Here is a 24,856-nt window from a genome sequence, read left to right on the forward strand (position 1 = left end):
AACAGATGGAAGGAAAAAAAAAGTAGAGGCTGCAATCTTAGTTTCTGATAAAACAGACTTCAAACCAACGAAGATCAAAAAAGACAAAGAAGGGCATCACATAATGATAAAGGGATCAATGCAACAAGAAGAGCTAATTATCCTAAATATATATGGACCCAATACAGGAGCACCTGGATTCATAAAGCAAGTTCTTAGAGACCTACAAAGAGACTTAGACTCCCACACAATAATAGTGGGAGACTTTAAACCCCACTGCCAATATTAGAAACATCAATGAGACAGAAAATTAACAAGGATATTCAGGATTTGAACTCAGCTCTGGACCAAGCGGACCTAATAGACATCTACAGAACTCTCCACACATATCAACAGAATATACATTCTTCTCAGCACCACATCGCACTTATTCTAAAATTGACCACATAATTGGAAGTAAAACACTCTTCAGCAAATGTTAAGGAATGGAAATCATAACAAACAGTCTCTCAGACCACTGTTCAATCAAATCAGAGCTTAAGATTAAGAAACTCACTGAAAACTGCACAACCACATGGAAACAAAGCAACCTGCTCCCGAATGACTACTGGGTAAATAACAAAATTAAGGCAGAAATAAATAAGCTATTTGAAACCAATAAGAACAAAGACACAACGTACTAGAATCTCTGGGACACAGCTAAAGCAGTGTTTAGAGGGAAATTTATAGCACTAAATGCCCACAGGAGAAAGCAGGAATGATCTAAAATCAACACCCTAACATCACAATTAAAAGAACTAGAGAAGCAAGAGCAAACAAATTCAAAAGATAGCAGAAGACAAGAAATAACTAAGATCAGAGCAAAACTGAAGGAGATAGAGACAGAAAAACCCCTTGAAAATACCAATGAATCCAGGAGCTGGTTTTTTGAAGATTAACAAAATAGATAGACTGCTAGCCAGACTAATAAAGAAGAAAAGAGAGAAGAATAAAATAGACACAATAAAAAATTATATAGGGGGCCAGGTGTGGTGGCTCATGACTGTAATCCCAGAACTTTGGGAGGCCGAGGTGGGTGGATCACGACGTCAGGAGATCGAGACCATCCTGGCTAACATGGTGAAACCCCATCTCTACTAAAAATACAAAAAATTAGCTGGATCTTGTGGCGGCGCCTGTAGTCCCAGCTACTCAGGAAGCTGAGGCAGGAGAATGGCATGAACCCGGGAAGTGGAGCTTGCAATGAGCTGAGATCACGCCACTGCACTCCAGCCTGGGCGACAGAGCGAGACTCCGTCTCAAAAAAAAAAAAAAAAAATGATAAAGGGGATATCACCACTGATCCCACAGAATACAAACTACCATCAGATAATCCTATAAACACCTCTATGCAAATAATGTAAAGTAGAAAATCAGAAGAAATGGATAAATTCCAGGACATATGCACCCTCCCAAGACTAAACCAGGAAGAAGTAGAGTCTCTGAATAGACCAATAACAAGTTTGAAATTTAGGCAGTAATTAATAGCCTACCAACCAAAAAGAAAAAAAAAATGTCCGGGACCAGACAGATTGACAGCTGAATTCTACCAGAGATACAAAGAGGAGAGGGTACCATTCCATCTAAAACTATTCCAAACAATAGAAAAAGAGGGAATCCTCCCTAACTCATTTTATGAGGCCAGCATCATCCTGTTGCAGAAATCTGGCAGAGACACAACAAAAAAAGAAAATTTCAGGCCAATATTCCTGACGAACATCAATGAGAAAATCCTCGATAAAATATTGGTAAACCAAATCCAGCTCACATTAAAAAGCTTATCCACCACGATCAAGTTGGCTTCATACCTGGGATGCAAGGCTGGTTCAACATACGCAAATCAATAAATGTAATCCATCACATAAAGAGAACCAATGACAGAAACCACATGATTATCTCAATAGATGCAGAAAAGGCCTTCAATAAAATTCAACACCCCTTCATGCTAAACACTCAATAAACTAGGTATTGATGGAACATATCATAAAATAATAAGAGCTGTTTATGACAAACCCACAGCAAATATCATACAGAATGGGCAAAAGCTGGAAGCATTCCCTTTGAAAATCGGCACAAGACAAGGATGCCCTCTCTCACCTCTGCTATTCAACATGATATGGGAAGTTCTGGCCAGGGCAATTAGATAAGAGAAAGAAATAAAGAGTATTCAAGTAGGAAGAGAGGAAGTCAAATTATCTCCGTTTGCAGATGACATGATTGTGTATTTAGAAAATCCCATTTTCTCAGCCCCAAAACTCCTTAAGCTGATAAGCAACTTCAGCAAAGTCTCAGGATACCAAATCAATGTGCAAAAATCACAGGCATTCCTATACACCAATAATAGACAAACACAGAGCCAAATCATGGGTGAACTCCCATTCACAGTTGCTACAAAGAGAATAAAATACCTATGAATACAACTTACAAGGGATGTGAAAGACTTCTTCAAGGTGAACTACAAACCACTGCTCAAAGAAATAACAGAAGATGCAAACAAACGGAAAAACATTCCATGTTATGGATAGGAAGTATCAATATCAGGAAAATATCCATACTGTCAAAGTAATTTATAGATTCAATGCTATCCCCATCAAGCTACCATTGAATTTCTTCACAGAGTTAGAAAAAACTACTTTAAATTTCATATGGAACCAAAAAAGAGCCCATATAGCCAAGACAATCCTAAGCAAAAAGAACAAAGCTGGAGGCATCATGCTACCTGACTTCAAACTATACTACAAGGCTACAGTAACAAAAACAGCATGGTACTGGTACCAAAACAGAGATATAGACTAATGGAACAGAACAGAGACCTCAGAAATAACGCTACGCGTCTACCACCATCTGATCTTTGACAAACCTGACAATAACAAGCAATGGGAAAAGGAGTCCCTATTTAATAAATAGTGTTGGGAAAACTGGCTAACCGTATGCAGAAAACTGAAACTGGACTCTTTCCCTTACACTTTATACAAAAATTAACTCAAGATAGATTAAAGATTGAAACATAAGACCTAAAACCATAAAAACCCTAGAAGAAAACCTAGGCAATACCATTCAGGACATGGGCATGGGCAAAGACTTCATGAGCAAAACACAAAAGCAATGGCAACAAAAGCCATAATAGACAAATGGGATCTAATTAAACTAAAGAGTTTCTGCTCAGCAAAAGAAACTATCATCAGAATGAACAGACAACCTACAGAATGGGAGAAAATTTTTGCAATCTATCCATCTGACAAAGGGCTAATATCCAGAATCTACAAGGAACTTAAACAAATTAACAAGAAAAAAATACAAAAAAAACCCACTAAAAAGTGGGGGAAGGAAATGAACAGACATTTCTCAAAAGAAGACATCTATGCAGCCAACAAACATGAAAAAAAGCTCATCATCACTGGTCATTAGAGAAATGCAAATCAAAACCACAATGAGATACCATCTCACATCAGTTACAATGGTGATCATTAAAAAGTCAGGAAACAACAGATGCTGGAGAGGATGTGGAGAAATAGGAACACTTTTACACTGTTGGTGTGAGTGTAAGTTAGTTCAACCATTGTGGAGACAGTGTGGTGATTCCTCAAGGATCTAGAACCAGAAATACCACTTGACCCAGCAATCCCATTACTGGGTATGTACTGAAATGATTACAAGTTATTCTACTATAAAGACACATGCACACATATGTTTATTTCAGCACTATTCACAACAGCAAAGATGTGGAACCAACCCAAATGCCCATCAATGATAGACTGAATAATGAAAATGTAGCACATATACACCGTGGAATACTATGCAGCCATAAAAAAGAATGAGTTTGTGTCCTTTGCAGGAACATGGATGAAGCTGGAAACCATCATTCTCAGCAAACTAACACAGGAACAGAAAAATCAAACACTGCATGTTCTCACTTATAAGTAGGAGTTGAAAAATGAGAACATATGGGCACAGGGAGGGGAACATCACACACTGGGGCCTGTCACAGGATGTGGGACAAGGGGAGGGGTAGCATTAGGAGAAATCTAATGTAGATCACAGGTTGATGGGTGCAGCAAACCACCATGGCACATGTATACCTGTGTAACAAACCTACACGTTCTGCACATGTATCCCAGAACTTAAAGTATAATAATAAAAAATGATAATAATAATAATAAAGCATATTAAATCACATAAAAAAGAAATTTTGGTGTGTATATATATACATCACTATGTATATATACCACAATTCATATATATGTACACCACAATTTACACACACACACACACACACACACACCATGGAATACTATTCAGCCATAAAAAGGAATGAAATAACGGCATTCACAGCAACGCAGATGGAATTGGAGACCATTATTCTAAGTGATGTAACTCGTGAATGGAAAACCAAACTTCACCTGTTCTCACATATAAGTGGTAGCTAAGCTATAAGGATGCAAAGGCATAAAAATGATACCATGGACTTTGGGGACTCGGGGGAAAGGGTGGAAGGTGGGTGAGAGGTAAAAGACTACAAATTGGATACAGTGTATACTGCTGGGGTGATGTGTGCACCAAAATCTCACACATCACCACTAAAAAACTTACTCATGTAACCAAACATCACCTGTTCCCCCCAAAAGTTATAGAAATCTACATTAAATATTTTTTAAATGAAAGAACAAAGGAGTACGTAGTTTAATGTCCATGTGTTTGAAAATTTTCCACATTTCTGTTTGTTGTTGATTTCTAATTTAATTCTGTTGTAGTTTGAGAACATCCTTTGTATGATTTTAATTATTTTACATTTGTCGATACTTACATTATGGCCCAGCATACAATCTATACCGGAGAATATTCTTTATGTGCCTGAGTAGATTACATATTCTTCTGTTGTTGTGGCATGTTCTACAGATACCAGCTGTATTCAGTTTATTAATACTGTTGTTGAAGTCTTATATATCCTTGCTGATTTACTTTCCAGTTGATTCATCCACTATTGAGAGTTGTATTTGTCTTCAACTATTACTGTTGAATTTTCCATTTCTCCCTTCAATTCTGTCAGTTTCTGTTTAATGTATTTTGAGGTTTTGCTTTTAGATACATATGTTTTTAATTGTTATATCTTCCTGATAAATGTATGCTTTTATCATTGTAAAATGTTGCTCTGTAGTAACATTTTTGTCTTAAATTCTGTTTTGTCTGATAGTAGCTCTCAAGTGCTCACTAGAGTTTCTCTCTCTTAATTGTTTTGAGGTGCAGCCTAGTACTGCACACAGCCTTCCAGATCCCCTGGAAATGAATGTGATATTAGCAGGGCCAATTTTGACTGTCTTTTTCTCTGATTCTCTCTCTTACACTTCTGCATGGTCTGCCACTTCATTTTTTCTACTAGTTTCATGGAGCTGTTAGCCTTATCTTAATTGCTCTATGAATTCCTCTACAGTCTGTTCCTAATGAGAACAGCTCACTGAGCAGAGCCGTGGAGCTGCCTGTCCTTCTGTATTATCCCCTGTACTGGGCTGAAGCTCTATGGCATTGCACTGGAGGTGGGTAAGGTGGTGGCTTGTTTCTCCCAGAATACACCGCTGTACTACAAGTTGAAGCTATGGGGGAATGGTATTCCTATTTTCTTGGGCTGCTCATCCTGGCCTGAAACCTCTGCTCTAAGGGCAGAAGCTGGGAAGGGGAAGATGGGGGCCCTCTTATTCTTGGCTTGCTGCTCCTGGAGTAGAGCCTCCATCCTACAAGTGAAAGCTAAGTAGAGGAAAAGAGTCCCAGTTTTATTACCACTGCCACAATAAAGAGCTGGGGACTGGGGCTGGGGATGGGAATGAGGCAGGGGATGCTATAGAGGGTTAAAGAAATGAGAGATATCAGTGTCCTGTCCCTCCTGAGGTGAAACCACAGCCATACAGCTGAGAGCTAGAGGGAAAAGGAGATGTGTTATACCCACTCAGAGTAGAGTTTCCAGCGCAGAGCTGGTAGTAGGGTAGAAACAGGTTTTGGCACAAATAACTTGGAATTCTGCTGTTCTTACCAAGATTTAGTAAGTTTTCTTGAATACATACTTATAGATTTTCTGTATAAACAAGTCAATTTTGAGATACTTTAAATAGTGGTGTTTTATAATTTTCCCTAGTTAAATGGTTTCACTGGGGAGAGGATTTGCTGAGCTTTTCACATAGCCATTCTGAAAGTCCCACCCAACTACTTCAGCAGTTTTATTCTGTATGCATAGGTTTTCTTTAGCTCAGAACATTTTATTATATTATGTTAGTGGCAATCATTTATGTTCTATTTCTTTTGTTCTCTTCTTCTAAGATTCTCATGATATGTGTACTAAATATATGTGATTTTTTTATTTCTTATAGATTCTATTCTGACTTAAAAATAACTCTAGTTCCTCAAAATTACATGACAATTTTTAAAATATGAATTGAGTCTCACTAATTGAATTTTCTGTAGTGTATAATCTGTTGTTTACTGCTTCCATTGCTATTTTAAATTGTGACCATAAATTTATTGGTTCCATTCTCCTTAATTTTACATATTTTTCTCTTCATTACTATTTGCTATACATTCATAGATATTATGTTCTTTTCCATTGTTCTTGTTTTTAAAAATTATACTTTAAGTCAATTAACCATAAATGCTTTAATTTCTTGATTAACCAAAAAATCATAACAAGGATGTTATTTCTGTTTTTAAAATTTTTGGTAGCTTTTCCTAAATCTGGTGATTTTTCTGGATTTATCCACTCATGGAGGTGTATGCTTGCTTATTGAGCTAGCATACAGACTAAGTTGCTTTGACAAGGTGTATGCTTATTTACACCTCATTTAAAAAATCCACAGGCAATTCAGGAAAGATAGAATAGCTCTATCATCTCCAATACATGGTTTTCATATCAGGTCCCAGGGTTGCTGTTTCCATTGTCACCATTTTGATCATACTGCAGCCATATGAAAGTGGGTATGAGGCAAATATGTGACAGAAAATTGGCACCTATCTATTTTGCTCAAAAGTCACTGGCCAGAAATTGGTTATATGTCCACACCTAACTGCAAGAGACATTAGAACTTGTAGTCTTCAGTTAGTCAGCCACATGCCTGGCAACAAATCAGAATTTCTTTTCTTTTCTTTTCTTTTTTTTTTCTGGAGACAGAGTCTTGCTCTGTCACCCAAGCTGGAGTACAGTGGCACAATCTTGGCTCACTGCAACCTCCGCCTCCTGGGTTCAAGCAATTCTCATGCCTCAGCCTCCCAAGTAGCTCAGATTACAGGCATGTGCCACCACGCCTTGCTAATTTTTATATTTTTAGTAGAGATGGGGTTTTGCCCTGTTGGCCAGGCTGGTTTTGAACTCCTGGCCTCAATGATCCACCCGCCTCAGCCTCCCAAAGTTTTGGGATTACAGGCGTGAGCCACCGCACCTGGCCACAAATCAGAATTTCTATTATCAAAGGAAATTTTATATTGGTTGAGAAATGACTGTTTCTGACATAGTCAACCTCTCTGGTCACCATGAAAATGCATGGTGGCAACCATGAAAATGCTCCATTTACATATTGTTCGTTGAGGAAATTGACAACCCCAGCTACCATTGTTCTGGATCTACTGTGTTCATGCCAATGCCAATGAGTAACCACAGCAGGGATATTAGTGCAAGTTTATTTCTGCAGGGTGCAGGACTTCTCCAGTGGGTGACTCCTCCAGAACTCACCATTGGCCCTGGCTGAAACTTTCATAGAAGTGATTTTTGGTCTGAGACTCTTCCTACACAAACCTTTCTTCTTCCTCTACTTTCACAGGTGTCATAAATGTATTTTGGTCTGAAAGCTCTTCTCTTCTACTTCTGCTGGCTCCTCCTATTCTTCACAGATATTCCTCCAATAAAAATCTTGCATGTCTAATCCTATCTTGACATATGTTCTTTGAAGAACCCAAATTAACACACCACTCAAATATTCAAACCTTTCTTTCTCTAAGAAAAGTAACCAAAGATCATTCAATCCCTGCATTCAACTCAAAATTCTGGTGATCTTCCTGATGCACAGTCTTTGTAGTAAAGTGTGGATATGTGTTCACCAAATAAGTTATCTTTTAGTTATTACTCATAACTAAAAGATGAGTTACATGCTTGCATGCAAGTAAAATGCCTGTGTGTCTTAAATATAATTTATAGAAGGTCATTTGTTTAGACTGAGTACTGCACAAAGCCCATCTATCTAAATGAAAATGGAGTCACTCATGCTGAAGATCTGTGTCACAAAGTTGAAACTGAATTGTTTGGCCTTCCAAGAAACTAGGAGAGTGAGAGATGATAGTCTGTAAAAAGAAAATAAATTTGGGGGCCCCAAAATCACTAAGCTAAAGGGGAAAGTCAAGCTGGGAACTGCTTAGGGCAAACCTACCTCCCATTCTATTCAAAGTCATTCCTCTGCTCACTGAGATAAATGCATATCTGATTGCCACCTTTGAAAAGGCTAATCGGAAACTGAAAAGAATGCAACCATTTGTCTCTAGACTACCTGTGACCTGGAAGCCCCCTCAATGATTAAGTTGTCCTGCCTTTCCAGACAGAACCAATGTATATCGTATATGTATTGATTGATGTCTCATGTCTCCCTAAAATGTATAAAACCAAACTGTGCCCCGGCCACGTTGGGCGCCTGTCATTAGGACTTCCTGAGGCTGTGTCACAGGTGTGCATCCTCAACCTTGGCAAAATAAGCTTTCTAAATTAACTGAGACCTGTATCAGATTTTGGGGGTTCACATTTTGGTAACTACAGGGGGGTTCTGAGTGAAGGTGCCCTGATCTTTGAAAAATCTCCTATCGGTGCTAGGCACCAGCTTGAGCTATCTTTATAGCTCAAACCAATAGGACAACTAACTTACAGAGGCCTGGAAGCACTCCCTCCAAAGAATCTCTGATATCCCCAAATTTGGCTAAGATCTAAAGTTCATTTTGCTGTACAACTCCATTTTTTGTAGTTTTACTTGCCTCCAACACAAGGAAGGCAAGTTTTTCCTGCTCCCAAGATGATGGAAGGCAGGTAACTCCTTTATGGAGTTTGAGCTTGCTTCCAACAGGGAAGATGAATTTGAGTTTTTTTCCGGCTTCTAGGATGGTAGAAAGCAGTCTTCAGCCTGAGACCCATCCCTGGGTAACTGAATCGTGGTGAAAGTTAAGATTAACAACCAGCTGGGCTTAATTTCTCCTTACCATTACAGCACTCAGTAATGGTATAAGTTGGGCCATTGTTTGTTTTCCTTAACTGTTTTGTTGTTGTTTGTTTCTGTTTTTGTTGTTGTTTCAGTCTTTTTCCCACTGAGTTTGATCAACTGTATCCAACTTGATCAAATCCAAAGGAAAGTTCCAAATTATGGGGAACAAGGCCTCCGAAGTGACTAAATTCCCACATAAACACAAAAAGGTGGTGTGGTGGGTAGAGAAAAATGGCCAGGAAAAAAAAAAAAATAAATAAATAAATAAATAAAGGAAAGCTTTCTGATTTTGGCTACTTAAGGGATTTTATTTACATAACAAGGCCACCTTTTTGCTATCCATGCCAAATTGAAAGAGCAATGGCTGTCACCCCACATTGCAGTTTCATAGCTAAGGGTTTTGCCTTTTTTTTTCCACCAGAAAAGACTGGGTTTGGATCCTAAATGAAGCCCTTTCTGATTTGATACTTGGTACTTCTGAAATAGCAGCAATCTGTACTAGCTGAAATATGGTAATGAGATTTGGAAAGATTTTTTAAAAGGAAATCAACAGTTAAAAGTCATCTTAATTAAAGCTAATGTCCAAGATGTGTGTGTGTGTGTGTGTGTGTGCATGTGTGTGTGTATTTAAAAAGCTTTCATGTTTTTTTGTTTTTTTCTCCTAAGACCTTGTCTTTTTTTTTTTTTTTTTTGAGCAAAAGGTTTTTTCTTGTCAGTTGACTGAATTCTGTTTTCTTCATTTATGTCTGCTTTCTCTCCTTTCTCTTGCACCTTCTACTGCATGAGAAACCTAAAGTAGCTTATAATAGCCTGGGGGTCCTTAAAGAAAATGGAGAGGGTATCAGACTCTCTTTGGGGAAGAAACCTGATTTTCTACATGGAACCCCAAAAGTGTAAACAGACAAGTTCATCTCAGTTCTTAAACTGCTTGCTTTTGTATTGTGTTACCTGATTTACTGTTTAAAATAGTAACTGCAACAGAGGCTACTCTTGGGTTTGGAAGAGTGTAGTTTAGATGCTTACAAATGCCTTTTTAAAAAAAAAATACATTGTTTTTAAGTATTCTGTAAAAGCATCATGTAGTCTAACCTCATAATAATTCTCCCTTTTTGGAGACCCAGGATTCAGTGTGGGCATTGCCCAGAGCTCAGAGATCCAGTTAAAAGATAGGTAGTCACAATCTAAATAAAATTGTTCTCCTCATACAATTTTATAATAGATTTCTATAATTTTATGTTTGATTTGGCATCCATCTTTAATCTCCCTCTAGCCCCACCAGACTTTTTCTCTCTGTACCTTGGGATGTAAACTTTATCTAATTTTTCATCTATGCAGATTTAGAACTATTTAGCTGACAGCAGCCAGGGTAATGAAATAGTTATCAAGAGTTTGCAAGTCTAAGATAAGAGAAAAGGAAAGAAGGTCTTAGGAATTTATTAATATAAGACATACTTCTGTCAGTATGCCTAATATGTCTATGTATTTATGTGTTGTGTACACAATGTTTCACTACTAAAAATATATAAAAGAGCTCTAATTAATTGGGTTAAAGAAAAATAAATGCACTTAAATCAAATACTTTATCAGAAAAAAGGAAAGATTAGTCAAATGCTTTTTCAAGTTTACATGATTTAGGTAAAATCTTTAATAAATAAGCTAGCTTCAAAATCGTTGGTAAAGTAATACTAGAAATGTCTTAAGAATTGCCAGAATACATTTTTGTTTGCATTTATTGATCAAGTAATTTCATACTTATCCTTCCCAAATACTATAAGCTGTCAAAATTTGGCATAGGGGTTACAAAACTATAAACCTAGCCCAAAACACAATGATCTTTGCTGGTGTAATTTTTAATAAGTAAGACATTGATACTGGTTTAATGAAAATAGCTACATCTTGAATTATTTGATAAAATTACCATAATTTCTAATCTTGAGGCTTTTGGCAGTCTACTCCACAGACGGTAAGGAGTTTTGTTTTGGGAAAAGACTGTTATCTTTTTTTCAAAGCTAAACTATAAACTAAAGTCCTCCCAAAGTTAGTTCAGCCTACACCCAGGAATGAACAAGGACAGCTTGGAGGTCAGAAGCAAGATGGAGTCCATTAGGTCATATATTTTTCACTGTCTCAGTTAATAATTTTGCATGGTGAGTTTCACAACTTTAAATGATGACTATTGCAGTTTTATAAATAAACAAGGAAACAATTAAAATAAAATAATTAGGTAAAGGTAATGGATTAAATACTTGTAGACAAATGTCATAATTAAGTCATATTAAATTAAATTAAATTAAATAATAGATATTTCATTTTACTATTTGGGTATTTTTCAATAAAATACTATTTGGGTATTTTCCAATACAATGTACTGTAGGAAAACTTCCTTTTTAAAAAACAAAATGTGTCCTTTATAAAATGGGTGAATAATTTTTGTCTAATTCAAAGCTTATTTAAAGGTTTTGTATAAAACAAAGCAAATCAGGAAATAAGAAAGACATAAAGAAAGTTATAGAAATAGAGAGGTATTTCTTGGTAAGAAAGCTTAAAGAGAAATAATTTTATATGAGAAAGAATCTTGTATGATAAATTTAGTCATGGAATAAAATGACTGGTTATTTAAGAAAGGGGCATGTTCAGGACAAACCAGAAAGTCCACACATGTCATGAATGGCCTGTGTAAGTGAGAATAAGAGGATTAATTAAAAAAAAAAACTTTTATATAATCAAGTTGTCTGTAATTAAAGCAAAATTATAATGACCTATCTAGAGATTGGGCTTGATGTAGAAAAAACACTTATACACTAAAAAATTGAGTAGAAAAATAAAATTTTATTAAGGGATTGATTTATTCCTATTAAATTATGAGATTTTAATTTATTTTTTAAGAATGTTTTCTTAAAGGTCTAAAGGAAATGTTTTCTTCCAACATAATATTCTGTGCAATGAAGGTCTTTTCTTTTTCCTTTTGGTAACTTGTCTAACAGATTTTATGTTTCATCAAAATAATTCCTGTGCCATTATTATTAAGTTTTGGTTTGCTTAGAAAAAAGCTGAGATGAATTTTTTTAAGGTTATTACATCAGTGTATCTTTCTGTATGTGCTTTTAAAGTCCTTGGGACTTTGAGTTACAGAGCTTTGACTCCTGGGTCTAAAAAGCACACCAAGTCCTGGTAAATTTTAAACACTGACAGCAACTAAAGCCCCATCTTCAGGCCTGGTAGAAAATGCCAATCAAAATAAACTGCATTCCTGAAACACAGGGCCAAAAATCAAAGCTCTTCAACTCCTGAATGCCCAGGAACTATCACAGAAAATGTGGGCATGTTAGATTGTAAGGGCCGATTTTGAGAGAGAAAATAAGTTCAGTTTCTCTATAAGTTGATCATTAATGTCAAAGACACACTGATGGAAGACCAGCATATGGGCCCCTTTATCAGACTACCAAGGTTTTCTTAAAGCATTAACCAATTCTTTAATAAAGGTTATAAAAGTTTATGAATGCTATATCTTATAATCAACATTAAAATTTTATAGGTTGTTTATAAAATTTTGGAAAACAAATTAATTTGGCTGCATGCTGTTTTTGTTAGGGCTTATTGCTTGAAAAATTAAATCTCCTCTCAAAGAATGAAAGTTTTCTCCTTTTTTGGAAATCCTTGAGTTATCACTTGCTTAAATAAATGACTTATTTTACAATGACCTGTGATCCTATGTTGTGATATCAAGTGTTTAAACCTTTGATATTTGACAAATTCTTCAAAATTAAATTATAAATTATGTCTTTTTCTGACCTAATTAATCCTTTAAAATATTAGGTTCTCTAAAGTCCAAAAATGACATATTTGCCTTATTTGGTATAAAAATCATACAGAAAGCATTGCCAAATATAAAATGATATTTGGTTTTCTTTGGGCTGTATTTGTATAAATATGTTATTGGTATGTGATCCAAAGGAATGGGAAACTCTTGTAATTCTAGTATGACTTAGTGTACTTTGTCAGTAATAATTATAATTGCTATGTTAAATTATTGAGTTCCACAGAGGTAACAAATTTCCTTGTCAACTGTGCCTTTCTATGGCTGCCCTAAGACTTTTTGTCATCAACAGGCAATTGTTGTCTTGTGCTGGCCCTCTTCAGAAACTGGTTTTATAATCAGCTATAAAACTCTAACAGGTGCTTTTGAATGCAGGTTTCTCATCACTTTGGAGACTGTGACATCAGGATAGAACAAAAATTTCCAAGACTCATGGAGAGCTGAAATGTTCACGAATATCAAACAGAACAGGAATTAACTGTATGGACTAAACTAATAAAAGACTGAAGTAATTTTTTTGACTTTTTGCTTAAAATGTTGCTGATCCTTTGTTTTGTTTTTCAGTCAAAAAAAGCTTTCTTTTAAGCTATTGACAGTTTTTAACAATTAGGTATAATCCTATGAACAAAATTTGGAGCATATTTGTTTTTATCTACCTGATTTCTCCAGATTTGGAAATATTTATGAGTATTCTTAACTTATAGCAATACAGTTATTTGCATAAGAGCAACAACAAGTGCATGTGTTCATTTATAATAGGGCACAATTGGAGAAATTGGTTATTTTACCAAGGCTTTGACTGGAGCGGTGTGCTTTTCTTTAAGGAATCAAACTTGACTTATGGAGCCAATAAAGCCCCTTGGGAAAACTGGCCTCATACATTTGTCTACACAGTCTCTGTACAGGGTTCCTGACCTGTCACATTCTGACAGGTCCAGGAGCCCCAAGTTATCTTGGAACCTTAAGAGGAGAAGAATTCACCCAACTCACAGGTATTTAAGGATACAAATCCATGGAAGGGTTTGGCTTTAAAAAAAGTCTTATCTGAGATTTCATCTATGGAACAAATTTCCATCAAAGACAATTTTATAAGCCTATGTAAAAAGTAATTATTTCTGTGACACTTTATATAAATAATCTGGCCAAGTATAATAAAGCAAATTGGTACTCCCATGATTTGCTTTTGGTAAAAATGAAAAACTGGAGAAACAAACATATGTTTCAAAAACTATAGTATACCTGTTGTTACATTCTAGTCTTGCCTAATGTTTTTCAATATTTATTATATTCAACAGTTTGGACTAAATTCTTACTTTTCCAAGTCTCGAAAATAATGTTTTCAATTTTTTTCTTCTTTCTTTTCCTTTCCCTCCACTTTTTCCTAACTTGAAATCACTGAAAACTAAGCTGCACTTTCTTGAAGGCTTGTGAACTAAATCTAGACAACTTAAAATTCAGAGGAAAATAACAGCAATCTATTTACATACATAAGCCACTTTCATATTTGTCTATTGATGTATGGGATCAGGGTAATGTGGCCTATATCAATTTTCCAGGATTATTCCTTTTGTTTGTTGTTGTTTTTCTCCCTTTCTCCCCGTATTTTCTCTTCATAGGACATAAGACTTCTCAACCTGCTAAAAATGAGCTTTCCTAATGATTTGGGACCTACCCATCTAGGAGTAAACTATCTTAGCCATGAGAGATCAGAGGAAACCTGAGACCAGAGGCTCATTTTCTTCTATAATGTTTTCTCCAAAAGATTTTAAAAAGAAAACAGGGGAAATGTGAAAGGAAAATAAATGTTGGGGTCCCAAAATTACAAAGCTGAAGGGAAAAGTCAAGCTGGGAACTGCTTAGGGCAAATCTGCCTCCCATTCTATTCAAAGTAATTGCTCTGCTCATCGAGCTAAATGCATATCTGATTGCCTCCTTTGGAGAGGCTAATCAGAAACTCAAAACAATGCAACTATTTATCTCTCACCTACCTGTGACTTGGAAGCCCCATCAATGCTTGAGTTTTCCTGCTTTTCTAGACAGAACCAATGCACATTTTACATATGTTGATTGAAGTCTCATGTCTCTCTAACATGTATAAAACCAAGTTGTGCCTCAACCACGCTGGGCACATATCATCAGGACCACCTGAGGCTGTGTCATGGGTGTGTGTCCTCAACTTTGGCAAAATAAACTTTTTAAATTTACTAACACCTGTCTCAGATTGGGGGGGGTTTACATTCTGGTAACTATGGAGGTATTCTGAGTGGAAGTGACCCTGACCTTTGGCAAATCTCCCATTGGTACTTGTTACCAGCTTGAGCTATCTTTATGGCTCAAATCAATAGGACAATTGGCTGAGGCCTTGAAGTGCCCCCTCCAGAAAACCTCTGATCTCACCAAATTTGGCCAAGATCTAAAGTTAATTTTGCTGTGCAACTCCTTTTCTTTTTTGGAGTTTTGCTTGCTTCCAATACAAGGAAGGCAGTTTTTCCTGCTCTCGTGATGATGGAAGGCAGGTAACTCCTTTATGGAGTTTGAGATTGCTTCTAACAAGGAGGACGAATTTGAAATTTTCCTGCTTCTAGGATGATAGAGAGCAGTCTTCAGCCTGAGACCCATCCGTAGGTAAGTAACTGAATTGGTGTTTATCTTGGCTAAAAGTAGATTAACAACCAGCATCTAAGTGTATTGTAAAAGCATCACGTGGTCTAACCTCATAATAATTCTCCCTTTTTGGAGACCCAGGATTCAGTGTGGGCACTGCCCAGAGCTCAGAGATCTAGTTAAAAGATAGGTCGTCCAAATCTAAATAAAATTGTTCTCCTCATACAATCCTATGATAGATTTCTATAATTTTATGTTTGATTTGTCATCCATCTTTAATTTCCCTCTAGCACCGCCAGACTTTTTCTCTTTGTAACTTGGGATGTAAATTTTGCTATCTAATTTTTCATCTAAGAGTTGTTTCCTTCAATATGCAGATTTAGGACTATTTAGCTAACAACTGCCAGGGTAATGAAACAGGTTATCAAGAGTTTGCAAGCCTAAGATGGGGGAGGAAAAGGAGGTCTTAGGAATCTGTTAATATAAGATATAGTTCTATCAGTATATCTAATATGTCTATTCTATTTATATGTTGTTTACAAAATGTTTCACTACTGAAAATATATAAAAGAGCGGCCAGGCACAGTGGCTCAAGCCTGTAATCCCAGCACTTTGGGAGGTCAAGGCAGGCAGATCATGAGGTCAGGAGATTGAGACCATCCAGGCTAACATGGTGAAACCCTGTCTTTACTAAAAAATACAAAAAAAAAAAAAAAATTAGCTGGGTGTGGTGGTGGGTGCCTGTAGTCCCAGCTACTCAGGAGGCTGAAGCAGGAGAATGGCATGAACCCAGGAGGTGGAGCTTGCAGTGAGCCGAGATTGCACCACTGCACTCCAGCCTGGGTGACAGAGCAAGACTCCGTCTAAAAAAAAGAAAGAAAGAAAGAAATATATATATATACACACACACATACACACACACACACTCACACACACACACACACACATATATATATATATGCTCATTCTATTTTATGGAATAAAGTGCTGCCCAATTTTAGAATCACAAATGAAGCCAATTAATATTTTAAAACTAAATTTGTGTGAACCCCCAAAATTTGAGACAAGTCTCTGTTAATACAGAAAGTTTATTTTGCCAAGGTTGAGAATGCATGCTCATGACACAGCCTCAGGATGTCCTGATGACATGTGCCCAAGGTGGTCAGAGCACAGTTTGGTTTTATACATTTTAGGGAGACATGAGACATCAATCAACATATGTAAGATGTACACTGGTTTGGTCTGGAAAGGCAGAACAACTCAAAGAGAGGAGTGGGCTTCCTGATTATAGGTAGATAAAAGACGAATGTTTGCACTCTTTTGAGTTTCTGATTAGCCTCTCCAAAGGAGGCAATCAGATATGCATTTATCTCAGTGAACAGAGGGGTGAGTTTGAATAGATTGGGAGGCAGGTTTGCCCTAAGAAGTTCCCAGCTTGACTTTTCTCATTAGCTTAGTGATTTGGGGGCCTCAACATTTATTTTCCTTTCACATTTCTGGTTTGTTCTGAACATCCCTCCTTCTTAAACAACCGTTTTACTCTAGGACTAAATTTACCATACAACATTCTTTCTCATATAAAATTATTTTTCCTTAAGCTGTCTTACCAAGACAAATCCTCTTTATTTTTATAACTTTCTTTACATCTTTTTAAATTTCCTGATTCCTTTTACCTTGTTTTATTTATGACATTTAAATAAGCTTTCAGTGAGACACAAACTGTTTGCCTTGTTTGAAAGGACATACATTTTTTTGCTTTTTTGAAAGAATATTTTCCTACATATAAATTTGTATTAGAAAATATCCAAATAATGAAATATCTATTATTTAATTTAATATAGCTACAGGTATTTATCCTATTATATTTAACTGATTATTTTATTTTAATCATTCACCTAGATTATTTATGAAAACTGTGTTATTATTTAAAATTATGGAACTGCCATTGCAAAATTATAAATGAAACAGTGAGAAAGATTTGACCTAACTGACTCCATCTTGCATTTAACCTCATGCCTGTCTCCTTGTTCGTTCCTGGGCATAGGCTGAACTAACTTTGGGAGGAACTTAGTTTATTGTTTACCTTTGAAACAAAGATGATAACAAACCTTACTGCCTGTGGACTAGACTGCCTAAAGCCACAAGATTAGAAGTTATAGTAATCTTACTAAATTCAAGATGTAGCTATTTTTATTAAACCAATATCAATTTCCTATTTATTAAAGATTACACAAGCAAAGATCATTGGGTTTGGGGCTGGGTTTATAGTTTTGTAACCCCTATGCCAAAATTTGACACCTTATATTATTTGGCAGGGTAAGTATGAAATTGCTTGATCAATAAATGCAAACAAAAATGTATCCTGGCAATTGGTAAGACATTCCTAGTATTACCTTACCAATAATTTTAAAGCTAGCTTATTTATTAAAGATTTTACTTAAGTTATGTAAACTTGAAAAAGCATATGACCAATCTTTCTTTTTTTCTGATAAAGTATTTGATTCAAACACTTTTATTTTCTTAAGCTAATTAATTAGAGCTCCTTTGTATATTTTCATCAGTGAAACATTGTACACAACACATAAATACATAGACGTATTTGGCATACTGATAAATGTACATCTTATAGATTTATAAAAATGCTTTTTTTTCCTAACTTAGACTTTTAGATTCTTAATAACCTGTTTTACATCCTAGGCAGTTGTCAGCTAATAGCCTTAAATTTGCATATTAAAGGAAACAACTCCGTTGAAAATCAAGTAGTAAAATTTACTTCATAAGGTAGAGAGAAAAAAAGTCTGGTGGTGCTAGAGGGAGATTAAAGATGGATGCTAAATGAAACATAAAAATTATAGAAATCTCTCATAGAATTGTGTAAGGATACCGATTTTCTTTAGTTAGGGACGACCCATCTTTTAACTTGATCTCTGAGCTGTGGGCAGAGCCCACATTGAATCCTGGATCTCCAAAAAGGGAGAATTATTATGAGGTTAGGCCACATGATGCCTTTAGAGTCCACTTAAAAATTTTTTTCTTTAAACAATGACATTCCTAAGCATCTAAACCACACTCTTCCTTAAAAACCCAAGAGTAACCTCTGTTGCAATAATTACGTTAGTAAAAAACAAAACAAAACAAAACAAAAAACAGGTAACGCAATACAAAAGTAAGCAATTTAAGAGCTGAGACTAACTTGTCGGTTTACACTCTTGGGGTTCCATAAGGAAAAACAGGTTCTCCCTTAAAGGGAGTCTGGTGCTTTATTGGTTTTCTTTAAGGAACTCCAAGCTATTATAAACTACTTTAGGTCCCCCATGCAGCAGAGAGTGAGAGAGAAAGGAAAGACAGCAGATGTGAGTGAAGAAAACAGAACTCAGTCAAATGAGAAGAAAAAACTTTTGCTAAAAAAACAAAGACAAGGTCCTAAGAGAAAAACAAAAGCCAAAAAATGAAGGCCTTTTAAATACAAACACACACATATACACACATACACATACATCTTGAATGTTAGATTTTAATTAAGCTTTTAACTATTGAGTTTCTTTAAAAAATATTTTCAAATCTCATTACCACATTTCAGCTAAGACAGATTGCTATTTCAGAAGTACAGCCATTGCTCTTTTAGTTTGGCCTGGCTAGCAAAAAGGGGGCCTTGTTATGTAAATAAAGCCCCTTAGGAGTCAAAAGAAAAAAGCTTTCCTCTTTTCTATTTCCTTTTGCTGGCTGTTTTTCTCCCCCACTTTTTTGGTGTGTGCGGGAATTTAGCCACTTCAGAGGCCTTGTCACCTATAATTTGGAACTTTTCTTCAGATTTGATCAAGTCAGATAGAGTTGATCAAATCTAACGGGAAAAGATTGAAACAGCAAAAACAGAAACAAACAAAAATGGTTAAGCAAAACAAATGATCACACAACTTATATGATTACTGAGCACTCTAGTGGTAAGGAGAAATTAAGACCAGCTAGTTGTTAGTCTTAACTTTAGCCAAGACAAACTCCAATTCAGTTACTTACCCAGGGATGGGTGTCAGGCTGAAGACTGCTCTTTACTACGTTAGAAGCAGGAAAAAACCCAAATTCATCTTCCCTGTTGGAAGCAAGCTCAAATTCCATAAAGGAGTTACCTGGCTTCCATCATTAAGGAAGCAGCTAAAACTTGCCTTCCTTGTTGGAAGCAAGTAAAACTCCAAAGAAAAATGTACAGCAAAATAAACTTCAGCTCTCGTCCAAATTTTGGGAGATCAGGGATTCTCTGGAGGGGGTGCTCCCAGACCTCAGCAAATTGTCCTATTGGTTTGACTATAAAGATAGCTCATGCTGGTACCAAGCACTGATGGGAGATTTGTCAAAAGTCAGGGGAACCTCCACTCAGAATCCCTTCATGGTTACCAAATGTGAACACCCCAAATTTGAGACAGGTCTCAGTTAATTTAGAAAGTTTATTTTGCCAAAGTTGAGAATGCGTGTTTGTGACACAGCCTCAGGAGGTCCTGATGACATGTGCCCAAGGTAGTCAGAGCAATTTGGTTTTATACATTTCAGTGAGACATGAGACATCAATCAACATATATAAGATGAACATGGCTTTGGTCTGGAAAGGCAGGACAACTCGAAGCAGGGAGGGGGCTTTCAGGTCATAGGTAGATAAGAGACAAAGATTGCATTTTTTGAATTTCTTATTAGCCTCTCCAAAGGAGGAAATCAGATATGAATTTGTCTCAGTGAGCAGAAGGTTGACTTTGAATAGAATGGGAGGCAGGATTGCCCTAAACAGTTCCCAGCTTGACTTTTCCCCTTAGCTTAGTGATTTGGGGGGACCAAGATATTTTCTTTTCACACCCATAAATTTGTCTTCTGTCATATATAATATATAATGGTGGAATAGAAATAGAAAAGCCAAATTATGAACTCTTCTAAACGAGAAAGAATAGGAACAGACATCATTCACCAGACTATAACAAATACTGAATCTGCTAAATAGAAACTATGAAAACTCCTGGACTGGCTTTGGAAAAGGTGGCTTGTGTAGACCCTTCTCTACAACCTGGGGGACTTTCTTACCTGCTGTCCTCCACAGCCATGTCTGGAGTGGACATTGAATAATACACCTGCTTCAGAGGCTGCACAGATTTCACAGCTCATTTCCTAGTGATATGGGTTTGAAAGTCCATGGGCTGCTTTAGAGTTGAACATAGACCTTTGTAAACAATGTTTATGTGTTTTTTCTTTCGGTATTGTAATACCTTCAAAACCTTCATAAGTTTTTAGCATATTAGCATCCACCTGTTTTACTGTACATAAAACAGGGACATACAAATAATCATAGTCAAAGTGCTTCTTAGTATTCTTAAGCCTGATGACTCTTCTGTTATTCACTGGTCTTTGTGTGCAGGCTGTCCCTTCCTCTACTCAGTCGTGGCTGTCTTGAGGCCATCAGAGACAACAAGCTTGGATGGAAAGGCAACACCCTTCATCTGATGTGTGCCTCTCTGGGCTGGCTTCCTTTGTCTCCCAGAAAAGACTTGTGGGAGGCACTTGAGAAAGGCACAGTCTTTGCCTTAATTTGATGGGAAAGAAGCAATTTCATAGCTGCCATCTCAGTATATTTACATTTCTGGCCCCAGAAAGAGAGACCTTCCATTAACAGAGCTATATCCCTTTCTCTGTTTCCTTGGAGAATGGCTGATTCTTGCCTGAGTTTTCTCTAGAAGAACTTTGATAAGAATGACAAAGCAGCTAATAAACTCTGATATTTTCCAGTCACTTCTCCTGGAACTAAAGGAAAAGTGATCAGTGAGAACATGGTCACACTTCCAAGGCTTCACAGCTGTCACTTTCAACAAATATTTTGCTCTGATGTAATAAGGATCATAATTCCTGTGTATCTTTTCAGCCACAATACTTGTGTTTTCACTGCCTTCTGCCTAATCGCCTAACCAATGCCTCATATTTTAGGTTTTTGCAATGAGAGTTCCCCATTTCCAGCACTATCTTATGTATTAGTTAGAGTATAACCTGTTTTTTAAAAGGGGACTTACAAATAGAGTGGCTGAAATAAGGTTAAAACTTAATTCTGTCATATAAAAGTCCAGAGGTAGGCAGTCCAGTGCAAGCAGGACAAATTTACCATCCTCAACGCGTGAATTTCATCCTTGGGTCAAAGTTGGCTTCTATAGCTCTCATCAGCTGATCTGTGTCCCAGCTGGAGGGAAGGAAAGAATGAGGCCAACTTGCTTATTCTCTTTAAGGATACAACCAAAAAGTGACTCCCATTAGTTCTGCTGACATCACATCTGACAAAACCTATTCCTATGGGCCATACCTAGCTTCAAGGGAGGCTAGGAAATAAATCTTTGGTCAAGTAATCATGGACCCATTTAAAACTTAGGAATATTATTTTAAAATAAACCAACAAATAGATTTTGGTGAACAACTAATAATTTCTGCAACATTGAATATTGGATTACAGTTAAGTAGGCATTGAAGTGTGTTCTGCCTAAGATTTCTTAGGGAAAAATGTCTGAATCTCTAGGTTCAGTCCAAACGGAAGGAAATATATATATTTAAAAATATGTGTGATAACTTCAGTGATCATCTTGCTGGCCTGGAGTGGGAAGAGAACTGGAAAGTCCCAGCTCTTTCTCTCCTCATTTCTTCTTTGTGCTAGTAGAGTTACAGCTCATAAAGTCTGGCTTACAGTTTGGTCTAGCTTCTGCATCAAAAATAGGCAGGGAAAGTGTTCACTCCCCTTCTTTCTATAGGTGCATGCCAAGCAAACTTTTGCTCACTTTAGCAAGCATAGATTTGGGCCACCAAATAGCCGTCATGGTGTTTCTCTTATTTGCAATATGCAGACAACATTTTGTGCTCTATGCAGAGGCAAGAAGTTCTAGGTCATGTATAAGAAGACATCCAGTATTTTCATTGTCCACCATTCCTCCTACCTGAGTGAAGGTTACTAATTAGACATAGAGAAAAGAAAGAAAAAAGAAGTGAATTATATCATTTACTGTCAGTTAATACAGAAAGTTCAGCAATATAGCTTAAAGAAGGGATGTGACTCTCAGTATCAAAAGGCAAGGATCACTAGTTTATTTTTTAAAAGGTTCAATATTATGTTAATAGAGGGAATATATACCTCTTATAAGGGCTGAATGGGAATTGATGGAAAGGAAATTCATCATTGCAGGTCGTGAAAAGTGTTTTGGAAACCTCCAGGAGAAAATTACCTTCATGTCATAGAACACCACCTCCATCATCATTTTGACCTTCATCCTCTAGTCCTCTCCAAAGTACAAAAACTAACTCTTTATCCATCCCTAAAGCAGCCCACAAATACTGTCATCTCTTTTGTGGTACAGTGGAAATTGGGAAGAGGAGAAAAGTCAATGGCATTCAAGCTGTGCCTCACACTGTTAAATTATCAAGACATAAGCCCTTCCTTATGTCTTAAGAGAAAGTTGTAGAGATGAAAGAAAGGGAAGAAGAAGAAAGAAAGAAGGAAGAGTCCCTGAGATCCAGCCCTTTCTTGCCAAAAGAAGTAAAACCCACACATTTTACCAAAGCCTTACCATCCAGGCTAATCTCCTGTACTCCCTCCACTGCACCAGCCACACTGGCCTTCTTTCTTCAACCAAACTTATTTTTACTTAAAGAACTTCCCTTTGCACTTTCTGTTCCCTCTGCCTGGAGGGCTACATTCTCACATTTTCTTTCTTTTAAATTTTATGTTTCTTTATTTTTCACTTTTTGCAAGCTCCCTGTAGCTAGACAAAGTCTGGCATGGAGTAAGCACTGAATGTGTAACCCATGGTAAGGGATTTGGATTTGTTTATTGAACTGGCTCCCATTTAAAAAAATGGTAACCAATGAGTTGAAGATTATATTGTTGGCAGAAGTAAATATGTATGCCAACAATGTGGGCATACTATTAATGTTTATAATTCAACTTCTAAGAAGCTAGTCTAAGATAGAGTAATCCACAATATGAACAAGTATATAAATATATTTATTGATGTATTATTTTTTGTAGCATAATTTTGAAAAAACTAAAAATCCAACAATAGCAAAGCAGTTAAATAAACTTAAGAACTCAATAGAATATAATTGTATCAGTCAGAGTTCTCCACATAAATAGAACCAATAGGGTATATACAAGTATAAATACATATATATACACATATAAACATGAAAGAGAGAGAGAGGTATTTATTTTAGGGAACTGAACAATGCAATTGTGTGGACAGGCAACTCTAAAATTTGTAGGGCAGGCTGGCAGGTTGAAAATTCAGGTAAGTGTTTATGTCTCTGCCTTAAATCCAAAATCTATAGGGAAGGCCAGTGGGCTAAAAACTTGGACTAGATTTCCATGTTGTAGTGTTGAGGCAGGATGTCCTTTTCTTTAGTAGATCTTGGTCTTTACTTTTAAGGGTTTCAACTGATTGGATAAGATCAATCCACATTAGGGAGGGTAATTTGCTTTACTTGAAGTCAACTGATTGTGAATTTTAATCACGTCTTTTAAAAACTTCCACAACAACATCTAAATTAGTGTTTGACCAAGCAACTGGACACCACAGTTTAGCCAAATTGACACATAAAATTGGCCATCACAATAATGACATTTAAAGAAACGGTTAAGTGGGTTATGTTGTTGTGTGGGAGAAAAAGGCTTAGATATTCAGAAATAAGCAGAATGCGAAACTCCTGTCTATCTTAGTTACGGCTAGGTTAAAAATGTGTAAGACAAAAGATGGAGATAAGAACACCAAAATGCTAATAATCATGAGGTAGAGTGGTAAGATTATGTGTAATATTTTTCCCACATGCCTAAAAATGTTATAATGTTTTTATATCATTTTTATCATAGAAAAATAAAATTATGGCTATGCATGGTGGCTCATGCCTGTTATCTCAGTACTTTGAGAAGCAGAGGTAGGAGGATTGTTTGAGCCTAGGAATTCAAGGCCAGCCTGGGCAACATAGTGAGACTCTGTCTCTACAAAAATAATAATTATAAAAATGACCTGGCCCTAGTAGTATGTGCTTGTAGTTCTAGCTCCTTGGAGGCTGAGTGGGAAAGATTTCTTAAGCCCAGGGGATGGAGGCTGTAGTGAGCTATGACTGAGCCAGTGCACTCCACACTGAGTGACAGAGCAAGACCCTGTCTCAAATACTAACAAACAAACAAGAGAAAAAAAAG

The sequence above is a fragment of the Pan troglodytes genome, chromosome 1 (genome assembly GCF_028858775.2).
Source record: "Pan troglodytes isolate AG18354 chromosome 1, NHGRI_mPanTro3-v2.0_pri, whole genome shotgun sequence".
NCBI classification, from domain to species: domain Eukaryota; kingdom Metazoa; phylum Chordata; class Mammalia; order Primates; family Hominidae; genus Pan; species Pan troglodytes.